This window comes from Petaurus breviceps, unplaced genomic scaffold (assembly GCF_028583685.1).
Source record: "Petaurus breviceps papuanus isolate PSGF00001 unplaced genomic scaffold, PetGlider_PUasm1.0 37, whole genome shotgun sequence".
In the NCBI taxonomy this organism is placed as follows: Eukaryota; Metazoa; Chordata; class Mammalia; order Diprotodontia; family Petauridae; genus Petaurus; species Petaurus breviceps.
The window spans coordinates 86,143,916-86,149,932 of NW_027186296.1; the positions used below are offsets into that span (position 1 = coordinate 86,143,916).

Sequence of the window (6,017 nt, forward strand, 5' to 3'; positions counted from 1 at the left end):
AAATTTGGAGATATTCTTTAGCAGGTTGGCTGAAGGGTAATGTACATTTTGTCCAGGGCAACATTTGAAAACCACTTACTCAATTACATAGACGTTAGGAAATGCATCAGCTGAGGGCATACCCACACTGATGACCTTACAGATGGTGGACATCTTGAACAAAGCTTCCAAACAGCAACAGCTCAACTACAAAAGGACAGAACAATAGCAACAACAAAACATAAAACAAAACAAAACAACAACTAAAACACTTGGGGTTGGAGCAAACTGAAGGCTCCTGATGGGAGTCAGTAGTGGCACAGGGTATCCAAAAGAGTTCACGTGTGCTCCGGCTTCATTAATAGCAGCCGTTCTCAGAGTAAGGGAGTTGATAGTTCCCCGGGGATCTCTTTGGTCAGGACAAAACTGTCATATGGCATTCAGTTCTAGCTGTTGCATTTAAGCAGGGCACTAACAAAATAGTTGGAGTGCATTCTGAGGAGGGTGTCAAAGATAATGAGGGAAGCTGAAACATTTGTCAGATATGGATCAGTTGAACGAAGTGGGAATGGTTAGCCAGGAGAATGAGGGAAACAGTAGCTTTCTTTAAGTGTATGAAGAGTTATCAAGTATAAAAGGCCTTGGGTTTCTGCAGCATGGTCCCAGAGGGCAGAATCATGACCAGTTAGGTGAAATTTGCATAAAGGGAGACTTTTGGCTCAGTAGAAGGAAACATTTAATAATTAGAGCTGTTTAGATGTGAAATGCAATTTCTTAGAGACAGTGAATTTCTCATTCTTAAAGGTCATTTAAGCACAGGCTAAGTGAACTCTTCTAGGGCATAAGGTATAGGGAATTCTTATTCCAGGATGGATTGGAATAGGTGACTGCTGAGTTTCCCCCCAACCTTAGTTCTCTGCTTCTATATTTTATCACATGAGCCCTTTGTTATAAGTGATCTCACTGTCCTATCAACATTTCTTGGACTCTCCCATTTTATTACCTTTGCTTGTGCTCTTTCCTCTGTCTAGAATGTCTTCTACTAACTCTCTTTCTAACCTACATCCTATCTCCAAACATTCCCTATTACACTTTCTTCTCTAGTAAGCCTGGTCTCCCTTATGTTGCCTAAAATGCCATGTTATATCCATTCTTACTTCAGGACCTTTGCTCATACTGTTCTGATGTACCTAGAATTCCCTCTTTATTCTTTTGGTGATAGTGCTCAGCACACTGCCTGACACATAGTAGGTACTATATAAACATTAAGCTATTAAGTTAGAAACCCTGCAAGACCTAACTGAAACTCCCCATCCTCCATGAAGCCTGACCTTACTGATCTCTGCCTTTTCTGAACTCTTAATACTTAATTTATACCCCACAGTTCCACACTTCACTTTCTACTGTTTTCTATGTAAGTTGTTTCATGTGTGTGAATTGTTTGCCCAACAAGATTATGAGCTGTGCAGGGGTTGTATCTTCTCTTTCTTCTGTATTCTCCAGTGTATAATAAGCACAAAATAAATTTGTGATGCTTAATTTTGCCTGGAAGGAGAGTCTGGCTGTCTTGACACAATTCCTCATCTGTCACTCATTAGTAAGAACCATGGATGAGCAAGGCCTCAAGTTAATGTGGCATAAAAAGATGCTTTAAGAGACCTGTTTTACCATCTTGCACAAATACTTGTTTTCCCATGACTTTAGAGGGCCTTGGCCTCTCCTTATTTAATAGTAAAACTGCCTTTTTAGGTAATAGTAAGCTTCCCCATGGCTCTTTCCTGACTGTCCCCAGAATTTTCTTAGTTTGTGCCGATGGCATGGTGCACTGACCTTTGGAGCCTCCTTCCTGTTTTGCTGGCTAATTGCAAACTAGACAAAGAATCCTGTATTTCTTGAGTCTTGTACATTAGAAGTTAAAAAGGTAGCACAGTCCTGTGGTAACCGTGGCAACCTCAATAGGCCAGAATGCCCTAGCATGAACCTGAACTCCTTGAGAAATATGTCTGTTTCTAACAGTTGGAGGAGAAGAAGGAAGGGAAGGAGGTGATTATCTGCTAGGTAAGGTATAGTCATTTCCCTTCCTGGCCTCAGTTTCCTCTCTAAAATGACAGGGTTAGTCTTGACTGTCTTTAAGTTTCTTTCCAGCTCTGATATCACTTCTAGTTTTGATGTTGTCTCTCATAAAATGAGGGAGAAATTATAAGACTTTGGGATTGGAGCTGAGGATGGAATAGAGACATTGGTTTTCTGAGGAATGTTACAAAACCCTGAAATCTCATCCTTTATCAATGAATTTAGCACTGATCTTAGCTACATTTGTTTCATAGTACACATCCCTTTTTATTTAATGTAATCAGAATTATCCATTTTATACCTAACTTAGCTTTCTATCTCTTGTTTATTCATTAGTTGTTCTATCCACATATGTTCTGTGGTCTTTGAATTTTCTTGTAATGTCTCTCTTTATATCTAGGCCATGCATTCATTTTTTGTTGTTGTTGTTTAAAGCTTAGTATTAAATATTAAATATTTTCTTTCACTTTAATTTTACATTACTCTGCTGGGGGGGAGTGGGATAAGGTGGTGGTGGGGGAATTAAAACAAGTTAGATGAAAGCCTGGATACACTTCCATGATTACCCAGCTTGGTAAAAGTAGGTAGCTTTTTCCTACTGCCGTATGTGCAAATCCAGGCACTGGAAAGTCGGGACCAAGTTATGGTTGTTTTCAAAAGCGTGCTATGAGAAGAGTGGACAGCTCTAAGCCAGATTACAAAGTAGGAATGAGGAAACATTTTCTTCTAGACACAGAATTTCTGAAGAGACCCAGTTCTTTAGTTATTTCCAAAATGACTGGAGGAGGGAGGGTGGAAGGGAATTTCAACATGAGTTTCAAAACACTGTCCGTGTGAGGCGACTGGCTGCTGTTCTGAGGAGGGAGAGGGATGATTTAGGCAGGCCATCCCCTCCAGTCCTAGATTGGAAATTGAGAGTTGACAGCCCATTGGGTGTAAGAGTGGGCTGAGGCTCCCTCGGTATGGAATTTACTAAGAGGTTTCTTCCAGAAACAGGCAACTCAAGTCTTCCTTTCGCTTTAGCAAAGAAACAGTTTTTAAAAAGCCCTTGGGAAGCTCCTCCTTTAGCCTTGTAGTGGATGGACTCAGAGAAGGGAGTCATCAGTGCAGCCGCCTTCAAGGCCATAACGGAATTCCTGAAGGTTGGAGACACCGTAAAAGTGGACAAAGGCTGCCGCCACCACCAGGACATGGAAAATCTGATGTGACTGGAACCATATGTCAAATTTGCCAGGAAAGAAGCGCTCAGGGATTCGGGCAGCATATCACCCAGCTCCAGTGATATACATCACAGCTACGAGGAAGAACCAACCCATCTGGCCCACTGTTGTGGGCTTGACAAAGCCTTCTGCAATGGTGAAGTGCATGGTGGGCACAACCCCACTCAAACCAAGTCCCAGGAACACTGACCTGTTACCAGATTTCAAATACTGAAATTTGAGTACTGAAATTTGTTTTGAAAATTCATTTGAAGTTCTGAAAGTAAATCCAGAGATCCCCTGGGATTCCTGCTCTTGTTTGCCGGTGTTTGGGTGTGGCAAAATGGTCCCACTGGGCCCCAATGATGGCAGAGATGCCCAGGACACAGACAATGGAGAGGTAGATGGGCCGTGGCTATGAAGAGTGGTAGAACGAATAATAGAGCCAGGGGACAAAGCTCCTCATGATCAGTAGAGCAACTTTTTCTGAATGACAATAGACGGTGTGAAGGAGCCAGGAGAAGTTGAGGCAGAGCACAGCACCCAGAAAAAATATCCCAAAGACCACTTTCTGCTGCAGAGGGGCCATGAAGTACATATTTGGTCTGAGCATGGTCAAGATTCCCCAAAAGAGAAACAGCACAAAACCAAGCAGATGGGTCTAAATATTGCCAGTCTCAGTGTGGATACGAAAGACGCTCTTAAAACAGGCACGGAAGGAAGGCATGGGTGGTCTGTGACCGTGGAGAAGGTAGTCATTATCCTTCAGCCAGTCAGGAAGTACATCATATGGGATGACCCGCCAGCGGCCTTCCCATACCTTACATACAAACTCCTACATCTTCTCCATGGCATGGTGGGCTTGTAGGGGTAATGTCAGTACACGCACCTCCTCTTCTTCTTGGGGTACTGGACATGTTTGTTCTTCTTCAATTCACCGAAGCCCGGCGAGTCCGGAGACCCTGGCCCCGGTCACACTTACGGGTTGAGCTCCAGCGGTGGCGGGGGCAGCGGCCGAGGGCTCTGACGGGACTGCCTTCCCTGGAGTTACATCCCCGGCGCAGGCGATGATGCGTAGCCTTCACACTCCCCGCCCCTGCAGCTCCTCCCCTCCCGCCTCTCCCCGGACGGGGAGCCACCGGCCCCGGAAGGAGCGTGAGAGGTGAGGCCCATGTATTCATTTTGACTGCACTAGCATGGACCTGGGTGGCCATCCAGTTTAATTTACAGAAATGGAAACTGAGGGTCAGAGAAATGAAGGGACTTATCCAAAGACATACCAATAAATGACAGAGCCAAGATTTTTATTCCATTTATTCTGTGGCTTTATCTTTGAATTGTTGAATGTGAGCAGCTATTATAATATACCACCCTGTTTTCAGCATGTAATAAATATAAAATGCATGATGTATATTTTAGTATATATCCATATCTATGTCTATGTCTGTACATACATGAACAAATCACAACCTGAAAGGCAATGGGAAGAATCAAGGTAAATGAAGTTTTCAATACATTACTGATGCTTACTTGGATATTAGAATCAAAATGAAAAAGACTTACTGCGTACATATATGATTATAAAAGGTGGTAGATAGATCATATTGTGAAATGAGAGACTACAGGCAAACAACCAAGTGTTATCATGGCACCTCCAAGGTACTAGAACACCAAAGAAAAAACATTGACACATTGACTTAGATCAACTATAGAAGATTCATGGTAAGACTTGCACAGGACTAGAAGGTAAGGAGAGGTCATTATCTTATTCTCCAACTGTACCTCCAAATAGCTGCCAGCCTGATAGTCCTAAAATACAGATCTTACCATATCACACCCCCATGACCTATCTTCAGTGGTTCCCTTTTTCTTCTAGAACACAATTCAAAGTCCTTAGCCTTATATTTATAGCACTTCACATTCTGGCTCCTACTTTTCCAGTCTATTTCATTTTACCTTTAAATACTTCCTATTCCAGCTAAACTGACATGTGGACCTCTAGGTCCTCAAGTGTGGCCCTTTCACTCAATCCAAATTTCACAGAACAATTCCCCTTAATAAAAGGATTTGTTCTGTAAAACTCGGACTCAGTCAAAAGGCCACACTCAAGGCCCTAGAAAGCCATATGTGGCCTCCAGGTCTCAGGTTCCCCTCCCTTGTAAGTTGTAATCCCTCTCTCCTCTCTGCATCCTTCCCCCCAAGATTCCATCTCTTACTTTTGTGTTTGGATAAGAATTCATTCCCTCCCCACCTGTACCTGAGAGAAACCTTCGCTTCCTTCAGAGGATAGATCATATACCACCTCCAACATAAGGCTTTTCCTGATTCCCTTGAAGTTATTAATTTTGACTCTTGAAATTATTGTGTATTTACTTGTATACATGTAATAGTGGTAGTGAGGTGGCACAGTATTAGGATGGCATGCTGGGCCTGGAATCGGGAAGACTCATCTTCCTGAATTTAGATTTTGCTTCAGATACTTACTAACTTGTGACCCTGGGCAAGTCACTTAATCCTGTATGCCTTAGTTTCCTCATCTGTAAAGTGAACTGGAGAAGGAAATGGCAAACCACTCCAATATATTTGCCAAGAAAACCCCAAATGGGGTTGTAAAGAATCAAAAATGATTGAACAACAATAACATATATTCAATACCCCTCCAGCAGAATAAAAATTCCTTGAGGGCAGGGACTGTATTATTTTTGTCTTTGAATCTCAAGTACGTAGCACACTACCCTGCACACAGTACTTCCATTAAAAAAAAAA

At 42.5% G+C, this 6,017-nt stretch overlaps 1 pseudogene; it reads right to left on the minus strand.

Moving 5' to 3' along the window:
* Positions 1–2,925: 2,925 nt before the first annotated feature.
* LOC138168354 (adiponectin receptor protein 1 pseudogene) lies at positions 2,926–4,182 on the minus strand (annotated as a pseudogene).
* Between the last annotated feature and the right edge of the window lie 1,835 nt (positions 4,183–6,017).